Source organism: Protopterus annectens, chromosome 5.part1, assembly GCF_019279795.1.
Source record: "Protopterus annectens isolate FY-2018-M chromosome 5.part1, PAN1.0, whole genome shotgun sequence".
NCBI classification, from domain to species: Eukaryota; Metazoa; Chordata; order Ceratodontiformes; family Protopteridae; genus Protopterus; species Protopterus annectens.
Window position 1 is genome coordinate 658,000,762 of NC_056736.1, and position 12,161 is coordinate 658,012,922.

Genomic DNA, 12,161 nt, shown 5'->3' on the forward strand with positions numbered 1-12,161 from the left:
AAAGAATGTTTCAAGTACTTGAGTCCCCGGCCTACGAATCCTCCTCTCTTAATGAGATCAATACTACACATGGTCGCATTAGAGGTTATTTTCGTGACCTTTTTCTAACTGGGAAAATAGACTTGGACACATACAACTTTATTGACATCATTCCACCTAAGACACCTGTGATGTTCGGAATACCGAAGATACACAAAGACGAAAACCCCCCCCCAATGAGGGCATTGATAGATGGAAGGTCGTCTATGACCTATCCATGTTCAAAGTTAATCGACAACATATTGTCAAAATATTCGAAACTATTACCAACAATTTGTAAAGACTCATGGTCTTTTTTATCCGATATTAATAACATTCCTTTTGATCCATTTTCGAACTTTCTGACAATAGATGTTGTCGATTTATACACATCAATCCCCCACACAGAGGCAGTAGAATGGATCAAATTACTTCTCAAAGACTTAAACGCACCTCAGTTCGAAATTAATATGGTGACTGAACTGTTAGACATAGTGTTGTCTTCTAATTTCTTCTTATTCGACCAGCAATTCTACCTGCAAAAACGGGGAATAGCCATGGGCTCGCCTTGTGGCGCGAGCGTGGCTAACTTGTTTGTAGCCTTTTGGGAAAAACACTTCCTAATGGCCAACCCAAATTTAATGAAGTATGTCAGTTATTACACAAGATTCTTGGACGACATATTCATTCTTTTTAAGGGCAGTGAAGAAGAAGCTAAGACTTTTGTAGATATACTTAATACTACTACAGAATGTCTTAAACTTGCACACAAATTTTCAAATTCTGAAGTAGATTACTTGGATGTTAGATTGTCTAAGGACCTGTGTAAAAAAATTTTCTATTCTACGATCTTTAGAAAACCGACATACTGCAACTCCTTCCTGCACTATTCTAGTTTCCACCCACCGAAAACAAAAGAGGTCCATTGTTAAGGGCCAACTTGTTAGAGCAGGAAGGATGTGTAGTACACTTGAAGATTTCAGACAAGAATGTCGGTTTTTAAAAGATTTATTTATTAATCGTGGATATCCTTTGCGCTTATTGGAGGAACTAATTAATGAGGTTGACTTAAAATGGGTGGAAGGGATTTATAAACCCTTATTGGATCAGGTTCACAATACGCACACCATTACAGACACTGATGGTGACGTTCCTGAACTTTCTATAATAAATAAAGAGCCTGGAAGGAATTTTTCTTTGAGTTTTATTACTCAATACAATTTGAATTCACCAACTATATGGTCTATCATTTTAAAAAATTGGCACTTTATAACTAGTTCTTCTTCTTTACTAGACAGTTTAGGAGCCCGTCCATATGTCATCTACAAAAGAGGAAGCAACCTTAAAGAATTGTTGCAACATACACCTGTTTCAAGTTCCTTTAATAGATTAAAGGGATCACTAAAATGTGGTTTTTGCAACTGGTGCAAACTAATTAGAACAGGTAACCCATTTATGGTGAGGAATAAAAAATATTATATTCATCATAAGATCACCTGTGAAACAAGATCAGTCATTTATATTGCCTTATGTAATTGCTGTTCTGCGTTTTACATAGGCAAGACTGACCGTAAACTTAAGGAAAGGATATACCAACACTCATATGCAATGAAAAATACTTTGTTGGAAAATGCATTAGCAAAACATGTTAACTCTAACCCAGGACACAATTTTAGCTTCATGGGTATTGATCATGTAGCTCCTACTATAAGAGGAGGTCCTTTTTCTTTAATTCTTGAAAATTCAGAACTGGCATGGCAGTTAAAATTAGATGCATTCAGACCTCCGGGTCTGAATGAAAACTGTAACATTTCAGCAGTTCTTAAATTAAAGAGTTATTTTAGGTGATAACTTGAACAGTTTGAATGTATTACATTTTTTGTTAGATTTTCTTTGTTTGATTAATGCACCTAAAATTTTTTACCGAGTATTTTTTTACACTTCTAGTATATTTTTAAATTTATTAAAATGTTTTAAATATATTCATATAAGAGTTATTAATATATTTTACTACTAATGTAGTAGGCTTGGTCACTGTAGTTCAGTCTTTTGTCTGAGTGTTTTTGACGAAATATTTTTTCTATAATACTATTTTTAAAAAAATATATACATTTACCAGGAAATGATGATTATTTGCTCACTTCCTGTTTTAACATTTAATATGAGCGTTTTTGAAACTGTCTCATTGTATCTCTGATGAAGCTGTGACAGGAGTCACGGCGAAAACGCTTGTTTGTTCTGTAATAAATCCATGCGTTAAGGATATTCAACTTGCTTTGCTTTTTTACTTCAAAGTCCGCTTCCTGGATACAAGGTTGCCTGTTTACTAAGTAAGAAAAATCAGTTAATACTTAAAAAAGCACCAATCCAGGCATGCCCAAGAGTCAGCTCCCAGTGACTTCTCCTGTCCACATCCTGAAGCAACGTAGAAATTGCCTCATGTACACAGACAACCCTCTCCTCCTACCACCTAAAACTACAAACTGTGAGAGGTGCACTTATATACCCAAATTGGAAGCCATGCTGTCTCCAGCCAAGACTGGACTAGTCAGTGAAGAGAAAAAGGTAAACACTCGCACCACACCACAAACAACACATAATCCTTCAAAACCTTCACCTACACACACAGTAACAGGAAACACACACCTACATTCATGGAGGTTCTTAAAATAAATCTACCCAAACAACAGAGACCTCCGAAGCTGAAACACAAACAAACAAGACCACCCAACACAACCCAAGTGACACACACCTCACAAAACCAGTGTGCCACTCAACCTCAGCCCCTAAGGCAAAACAACATACCCAGCACACTAGTCATAGGTGACTCTATAGTCAGGCACACCAATGTCCCACTCATCAGACTAAACAAAGAGAAGATTACAGTTAGCTGCCTGTCGGGTGCCAGGCTCCGCCACATAATGCACGTACTCCGGTCACTCCACAGCAAGTACAAATCTGACTCTGTCATTGTTCATGTTGGAGTGAACGACCTGAGACGTCCTTCCCTGGACTACATGAAAATAGGATCTTGTAGCCCAGGCAGGTATGACCCTAGCCCTGAGTAGCATCACCCAGAATGAAACCTCAGTACAAGAACAAAATGATTGACTTCTGCAATTAGCTAAACATCTGGTGTCATTCTAAGGGGATCCAGTATCTGTCAGCCTGGGATAACATGATCGACAGGCCACAATGCTTTGTCAGAGATGGCCTGTACCTGTCACCCCTGGGTTTCTGGATACTGGTTAAGGCTCTTGCCACCCCTATAGTGCCTTTGTTAGGAAAGGTTCAAATGACAAAATTACCACCATAACATAAACAAGCAAGCAAAATCTGAGGGTGATGCTACTCAATGCTAGAAGTCTAAACCTCAAAATGTACTCACTTGAGGCACTCAATAAAATGGAAAAGATCAATATTTGTGCAGTGACAGAGACCTGGTTCAAGGCTCCAGAGAGCACCCCTGCAGTACCAGGCTACAATTCATACCACACTTTTCGGCTATCTAACCTGGACCGAAACACCAGAGGTGGAGGCGTGTCCATATTCACCAAGGATATCCACACCGCCAGACTAATTGCCCAACATAATGCATCCAAAATTCTCCAGGTGCAACTAACACTGGGCAAGACTGCAATCCAAATTGTAGCTTGCTGCAGATTCTTCACCATGCCCCAAGACTCCCACTCCACTTTTCTTAACGTACTGGAAACTATTAAGGTACAACCCAACACCCTGTTACTCAGAGACTTCAACTACCCCGCCATTAACTGGGAAAACTCCTCATGTACCAACACATTTGCACAGCGTTTTTGGAATTCATAAATTCCAATGCCTTGGATCAGCTGATCCAGACCCCCACCAGAGGTAGCAATATCCTAGACCTGGTCATTACCAACATGGGTGACCGGTGCTCCACACCAGAGGTCAGCCCCTCGTTTGTCAGATCTGACCCGACCATAAGGTAATCACTGCAGACATCCACATCCTGCCCCCACCTCCCATTAAGGAAACCACTGTAAAAAAATCTTCACCAAAGCCAACTTCATGCTTCTTAAGGCAGAAGTGGCTAACTTCACCACACCCATGCAGATGGAAAGTAGCAGTACGACTGCTGAATCCTACATCAATGCACTGTATGAACACATACACAAGTGCATGGACCAAATAGAACCAAGACGCTGTCCTCAAAAAAAAAAAAAAGAAGCCAATCTGGTGGTCCCCTGCCATTAACAAACTCTACAACAGAAAGAAGGAACTGTTGCAAAAAAGAGTAAAATCCCAACATTGGAAAAACTCTCTTGTCAGCCTCCGTAAGAAGCTGCGATCCCTCATAAAATCCTCCAAAGCTAGTTATGAGAACAAAATCGCCACAGATTCTAAAGAAACCACAAGGCATTCTATAGCTATGTCAAGAATCTCAATGGCAACACTCAGGTCTGCTCAGAGCTACAGCACAATGGCACTAAACATACAGAGCCAGCTGATATTGCCAACATCCTGGCAGATAGGTTCAGTGCAAATTTCTCCCCTCTCTCACCCCCGAAAGGTACCATCTCTATAACGGATAAATGCCAAGTCCCTGTAATCACGGCCACAATGGTGAAAAACGCACTTTCCAAAACCAAGAATACAGCATCCATGGGACCTGACAAAATCCCAGGCTGTGTTCTGCATGAACTACAAAATGAACTGGCACCCATTAAGTACCATGTTCAGTCATTGCCTCACTACCGGCTTTGTGCCTACTGAATGGCTCACAGCTACAGTGATCCCACTCCACAAGGGGGATCCACCATGGACCCTGGGAACTACCGACCGATCAGTCTGAAGAGTCTGATCTGCAAGGCCATGGAACTTGTAAACAAAGTGTGGGTAACCTGCAAACTCTGGATCCCACCCAGTTTGGGTTTGTGAAGGGTAGATCATGTCTCCTAAACCTGATTGACTTCTTTGAAGGAGTCACCAAAGCCGTGAATGGTAAGGTGGTTCACACGGCCTACCTAGACCTTGCCAAGGCCTTCGACCCCATCCCCCACTCTGGAATTATTGATAAACTCACAAAACTGGGCACAAACATCTATGTCAGGTGATGGGTGGCCAACTGGCTCACTGACATAACCCACACAGTGAAAGTAGCCAATTGCAAATCCGTCTCCAGACCAGTGACTAGTGGAGTACCACAGGGTTCAGTCCTGGGTCCCCTCCTGTTCAGCATCTGCTTCTCTGAAGTCCAAGCCAACAAAGTTCACAGACTACTGCAAACTGGGAGCCATTATTGAATCCCCAAGGATGTGGACATTGTACAAAAAGGCCTCACTGAGACAGATGCCTGGTGTCAAAGCCACAGCCTCAAGCTCATTGCCAAAAAATGCATAATCATCCCCTTTGGGGAAAACCCTGTGCCAACGAACTACCACATAGGCGATAGTCCACTCAACACCAAAAGTGTGATACGAGACCTAAGGACACAGGTAGACAGTAGTCTCTCGTTTGATAACCACATTGCCACAGTGGTCAGGAAGTCCTATGTGGCACACCTCATCACAAAAGGTTTCTCATCCAGAAAAAAGGTCATCGTCCCCCCTCTACTCAGCCCTCAGTAGACCTATTATACAGTACAGCACCCCATTTGGGATGTACCTTACAAGACGTGCAGTAACTGGGAAGACCGCAGAAATACCTCACAAAGAGGATCACTGGCCTCAAACAGTTGCCCTATGCAGACTGTTTTAAGAAACTCCAGCTCTACTCTGTCACATATCGTCTACTCACAGGCAATCTCTGCCTAACATACAAAGCTATGATAAACTCAGAGCTGTTGGACATGCTACACTTAGAAAAATCCCATTCCCTTCGAGCCACATGCTCCAGGGACCTTAACCTTGTCACCACAATAAACAGAACTTGCTGGAGGGATAGGTTCCTGTCCCAGAGACTTCCTGTACTCTGGAACAAGCTGCCCATTCATGTCAAACAGAGCACCTCATTGGCCCTTTTTAGGAAGAATCTGGACAACTGGATGGGAACTAGGACATTTGCCCCAGGGATCACTTCTGTGGCTTTGTTCGATAGGGACACAGGAAAATAAATTTTTTGGGTGGCTGACGCTAGGGAATCTGTAAGGCTAGGCATGTATAGGCCCTGGGGCCGATAGCCTAGTACCTATCTATGAACCTATGACATAGTAGACTGGGACTTCATGAACAGGGCAGTGGAAGCTTTTGCTTTCCCTGATACAATTTTATAAGGTTGATTAAGAATATATATGAGGGATTGGAGGCGGAAATTAAAGTGAGCGGTCCACTCTTATAACTTCTGCTTGAGAAGAGGAACCAGGCAGGGTTGCCTGCTTTCCTGTTTGTTTACATCATATTTAGAACCATTGGCAAAGAAAATAAAGGACTCAGGAATTCAAAAATATAATTGGTATGGTAGTCAGGAAAAGCTGGCTCTATTTGCAGATGATATTTTATACATGAAAAAAAAACAGAAGGGACATTACAGTGTTATGGAACATTTTAAGACAGTTTCAGATCTTGGGATACTAAATTAATGAAGCTAAATCAAAGGCAATAGTGGTAAATTATGTACCCACACACAAATTGGTTCAACAATATCCATATTTATGGGGACATGATAAAATAAAGTATTTAGGAATATGAATTAGAAATGACACTGTTGTGGCAGCTAAGGATATGTGGGAAGAGACTAAACAGAAAATACATAAATTGAGAAACTGGAAGTATACCGAGATACCAGCAATTAAAATATGTGTTTAGTTGCTTTAGTGTTATACACAGGTCTGGCATATTTTCTTCAGCCAGAGGGAGAAGCTGTGGATAGCAATAAGAGATGAAGGATTTTACCTGGGAAGGAAAGACAAGGCGGAGAAGGATTACCCAATTTGAGGGGGCATTTTGCAGCAACACAGTTAAGGCTCTTCTACATAGCACAAGCAGAAAGCTATAATTTAGAGTGGAAAGGAATGATAATGTTACAGGGAGGAAGCTCAAGAAATAAGGTGAGATTGGGATTTTGGATGCAGACTTTTAATGAGAACAATAATAATCATACAAGAGTATTATAGTCATAAATTAGCAGGGAGTATTCAAAGAATTAAACCAGCACAAGAATGGAGAAAGAGTCTGCCGATGGGGATTACTGTGGTTAGAGATATAGATAATAGGCAAGAGGTGGCTGGAATTTATTGGAGAAAACTGGCAGAGGAGCCAAGGTATTGGAAGCAACTAACTAGAAAGGAATAGAATGGGAAGAGGTCAAGAATTTATTTGGACTGTAGGTTAGAGATTGCCTTCCCTATCAAGGATCGATAAGAAAAGAGAAAGAAATAGGGGGTTGTTGTAAATGAAAGACCAGGACTGGTAGAGTTTTTAATAGAATCTACAACAGAAGCTGCCATTAAAAAATAAATAATTAGTAAAGCATATGAAATATTTCATGATAATTATAAGAATCAATCAGAGGAGCTTAGAGAGGATTGGGAAGAGAGACTGGATAAGCAATTCACAGAGAGACACTGGGGGATATATCTATATCTCCCAAATATGCAACAAAGTCTAAAAGATTTATATTTGCCTGGAAGTGTTTACATGGGTATTTTCATACCCAAAGTAGACTGCAAAGAATTTTTCCTCAGGTGGATAGCAAATGTTGTGTGACGGGCAAGAAAGAGGTGGCTGGGAACATGTTTTTTTGGAGTGTAATGAGCTGGCAGACTTCAGGAATTCCCTGCAGACCACTCTGTCAGACATGCTGGGTGAGCAGATTGGATTGACTGGGGAGATGATTTTGTTGAACTAGGATACAGAATCGGAATTGCCTAGGCATAGTAAAGCCTTGCTGAGTCTAATTATGGTGGCTGCCAAAAAAGCAATTACTAAAAAATGGAAATCAGTCTAGACCACCTTTACTGGAAGCAGTGAATATAGTAACTGAGATAAAACAGCTAAAATTGGATCTTTAGAAAAGGGAAGGAACAAACTACATAGGAAAAAAATGGGAATTGTGGGAACAATATACAGTATGCAGAGAAGGAACAAGGTTTAAGAGACAGGAATTGAAAGAGCCATATAATGCTTAACTGACAATGTCTGGCTATGCTGTAAGTGGTGTATGATGATTGCAACTACAATTGCTTCAGTGGTGCCTGTGATGTATAATACTTGCAACTAAACTGGTGTCATTTTGTTTTTCATTTATATGAATGTAAGATTGCCTATGACATATATGATAATTTAATAAAGATGTTTATCGAAAAAAAGAAAAATACCTAGTTTCACACAGGGCAACTAGTTTGCAGTGACGAGCACTGCCCCTGGAGTTGCAAACCTGATACTCCTGACATTCATTTATATTCTCACTCAAACTATCTAATCAATAAAGAAAGGCCTGTATGCCATGCATATGGACTTTCCCATTACATCCGTTTACAGCTTGATGGAAATGGTCATCCTGAGGCGTTGTAGAAATTGCCTATTGTTTACTGACAACCAGCTAATTCTCAAACAAACTGGAATGGTATGTCATGTAGTTATGCAATGTCACTGGATGCAAAGTTGTCACATAAAAAGCACCCCTAATGTCATCAGGTTGTTAGTAGTACACACTCTGCAACCATCCGACACAGTTCAAAGCAGACACACAGACCCTCATATGCTGAGTCACTTAAATATAACCTTCCTAAATGCCTAAAGACCTCCTAGACAAGTACACATAACAAATACCCTCAGTAGCTCCGAATGCACTCCTTCAAAACAACACCCACATCAACGCATACAGCCATCTCTCATGTAGCCTCTACTTCCAAGCCATTAAGGCAAGCTACCAGACAATCCAATGTTCTGGTCATTGACAACTCCATTGTGAGACACACCAATGTTCCTCTCAACACACTGGGTAAGGTGAAAGTAATGGTCATTTGTTTATCAGAGGGTTAGGATCTGCCACATTACGCATACACTAAGGCCATTGGAACACAAGTGCCAGTATGGGGTTCAGGTGCCTAGGCAGCGAGACATTTCCGTGTGGTATATTTGACTGGGGACACATGGCTGAAGTGACAGCTGTAGAGAAATATGGCTGTTTGCAAATTCCCTGTGGGCAAAGAGGAGAATGTTGCCATGCCCACAACTTCAATAACCAAATGCACAGGAGCAAAACAATGTCTGTGGTCCCCAAGGGAACATGAGACAGCAGGTAATATGGCAGGCATCAGCAGGAGGCTGGCCAGAGGGCATGTCAGTGGCAGTAAAAATGCAGTTCAGTGGGCAGTGCCTTTAACTGGTGTGCATGTGAACCACTACCCCTTTCACAGTGTCTAGGGAACATTACCTAAAATGCATACTGGAGCATAAATGTGACTACAGTAGCATGCAGGATTTCCTCCATACTGTAGCACACTTCTACATGTTGTAGTTACATAAGCATATGCTGTACATTGAGTACAACACTCATTACTTCTTCTGCCCCCCATGTTGTAGTTACATAAGCATATGCTGTACATTGAGTACAACACTCATTACTTCTTCTGCCCCCCATGCACTTGGTTATTAAAGCTGTGAGCAAGGTTGTGTGTGCTTCTTTGTCCACAGGGAATTTGCAAACGGACATATTTCTCTGCAGCTGTCACTTCAGCCATGTGTCACCAGTCAAATATACCACAGGGAAATGTCTCGCTGCCTAGCCACCTGAACCCGCCAGTATGACTTGGTCATAGTCTGAGTGTAAATGACCTGAGATGTGCCTCCCATGAATATATGAATAGAGACCTCCTGGAGCTCTAGGAATGTGTGTCCAAGACTGGTTATGAGCCTAGTATTGAGAAGCATTTTACTTTCTCTAAAGGTGATACCACAATATAAGCAGAAGATGACTGACTTTAATAATCAGTTTAGTTGTTGTCATTCTAAGGGAGTGCAGTATTTGTCAGCATGGAAGGAGATAGTCAACAGACCACACTGCTTTGCCAGGTAGGGTCTGCACCTCTCTCCTCTAGACTTTTGAATATTAGCTAAAACATTGTCTTCCCCATATAGTGTCTTTTTTAGACAACGCCACACTGAAAGTACTTCTGACATTGCAAATTAAAACAAAGAAAATCGAAAGATGTTACTGCTCAATGCTAGGAGACTAAACAAGACATTTCACTCCCTATAAACTCTCGTCTCCCTAGAGAATGCTAACATCTGTGCAGTCACTGAAACATGGTTTAAAGCTGTGGAGAGCACACTGACAATCAAGGCTTTAATGCCTTCCACACATTTAGATCAGCTACTATACACAAGACGGGGACTAAAGGTGATGGAAGTGTCTCAATTTACATCAGAAATAATACCTCAGGGCTGGTCAAATAGGACAGTGCAGTTTAGTTTCTCCACATTGAAGTCAGCATAGGCAAACTCCCATACCATTTCTTTGCGAGCAGTAGGTCCCCCCTCTTTGACCCAGGAAACCCATAACATTTATTTAAGGTTACTGGAACACTCCGTTTCTAACTCAATACTATATTCATGGTTAATTTTACTGCCCCACTATTCACTGTGAGGCCTATATGACACCAAATGTACATGCACAGAGATTCCTGGATTTTGTAAACACAAACTCCCTGAAACAGATTGTCAGTATACCGACCAAAGGCACAAACATACTGGATCTGGTCTTCATTGATATGGGAGAGTGCTGCACAACCCCTAGTATAATGTCTTTTCTGGTACAGTCTGACCTCAAAACAGTCTCCTTTGAAGTAAAAGTAAAACCTGGAACTCCAGTTAATTCTATAGTGTTTAGAAATTACTGTAAAGCTAACTTTCAACCTTTAAATGATAACCTGGCAAAATTTCAAGTCCCCATAAACAGAGCTGTTCACAGAAACAATATGCAAGCATGTTTAAGCTGCATAGAGGCAACTGTACCCTCCAAGAAGTACAGAACTAACTAAAACTAACTAACTCTAACTAACCAGCCTGGTGGAACTACAATGCAAGTAGGATGTATAACAGAAGGAAGAAAATTATGGCAAAAATTAGGAGGTGTAGCACCCAGCAGGATAAAAGCACTCTCATGAACTAAACAGTTAATTCAAGAGGACAAATAGTTTACCAAAGCCAAATTTGAGGTAAATTTGGCCTCCCAGGCAAAGGACAAGCATTCTTTAGCTATGTCCGCAACCTCAAAGGCAGTACACAATTGTTTGTAGAGCTTATTGTTGGGGGCCACCTGTACTGAACCAGAAGATATAGAAACCTACGGGCAGACAAATCCAGCTCTAACTTATCAAAATCCCCCGTCAGCCTCCCCTCAGGAGTGTCATCAAATATAATTTCCTGTACTGTCACTAGGGAACAGGTCCTCAATGCTCTCTAAGGCCAAGTACGCTGCATCAGTGGGCCCAGACAATATACCAGGATGCCTTCTAAATAGCATGAAAGATGACCTATCAGGCCGTCTACATGCAGCTTTGAAGCAGACTTTGTGCCTTTGAATGGGGAATAGCAGTAGTCATTCTTCTGCACAAAGGTGGGCCGTCTGCATACCCTGGAAACTATAGACCCATAAAGTCTCACTAGTCTCCCATGCAAAGCCGTGGAAAGAATTATGAATAATCATTGATAATGACATAGGAAACCTCCAAACATTGGACCCAACCCAATTTGGTTTCATCAAGGGCAGGTCATGTCCACTCAACCTGTTGGACTTCTTTGAGAAGGTCACCAAAGCAATGGACGAGGCTGTAATGGTTCACACTGCCTACCTTGACCTAGTCAAAGCATTTAACACAATACCCTCACTTGGGCATTGTTGATAAACTTAAGAGGTTAGATATAAACCCTTATGTCATCCAGTGGATAGCTAGCTGGCTCAAAGACATGTCTTGGAAGTTAGAATTGAGGAGTCCAGCTCTGCAAAGAGGACAGTCATAAGTAGAGTCCCTCAGGGATTAATCCTGGGACCGCTCCTGTTTGGCCTTTACTTCTCTCCGCTCATTGCCAATGTCAAGGGTCTCTGGCTAACCAGATTTGTAGACAATTGCAAATTAGGAGCAATCATAGAATCCCCAACTGACACTGATGTTCTGCAGGGAAGGGCTATTGCAGAGACAACTTGTCAGAACCATGGAC

At 41.4% G+C, this 12,161-nt stretch overlaps 1 protein-coding gene across 1 annotated transcript in view; it reads left to right on the plus strand.

The window, feature by feature from the left end:
* Positions 1 to 12,161, plus strand: part of MTIF3 (mitochondrial translational initiation factor 3) — a 262,702-nt gene that overhangs the window by 197,080 nt on the left and 53,461 nt on the right. The window lies entirely within an intron of this gene.